This window comes from Brassica oleracea, chromosome C1 (assembly GCF_000695525.1).
Source record: "Brassica oleracea var. oleracea cultivar TO1000 chromosome C1, BOL, whole genome shotgun sequence".
NCBI classification, from domain to species: domain Eukaryota; kingdom Viridiplantae; phylum Streptophyta; class Magnoliopsida; order Brassicales; family Brassicaceae; genus Brassica; species Brassica oleracea.
Genome location: NC_027748.1, coordinates 7814706 through 7815144, shown reverse-complemented (window position 1 = coordinate 7815144; position 439 = coordinate 7814706).

Here is a 439-nt window from a genome sequence, read left to right as displayed (position 1 = left end):
AGACGACTTACCAGACGACTTATTGGTAAGTCGTCTACAAAAAAAACTTATCAGTAAGTCATCTAAGTCATAGCAGAAGACTTACACAGTCCTCCAGCCACTCTAAGGAGGTCCGAATGATTTGATACCACCAAGTTCTACTTGTACGTGGTTTTTTATCGAGGGGTGTTCTATAATGACTGCAAACACAAAATGTTGAAAATCAATCAGTTTTTGTAGACTAAAGCAAGCTATTATGGGAAAAGCAAACACTTACGGACAAGTTTTCAACCAATCAGCGAGCTCCTTCAACTTCTTCTTGTCAATTGGTGCAAATGGATTTTAGCCTGGATAAAGCTTTTTGTTTAGAATGATCACTTTGGTCGTGCTGTTTGCCGTATAAGGAGATTGCTGTGAGGCAGCAAGTTTCCTTGTTCGATCACTCTTTGCACTGCACGGT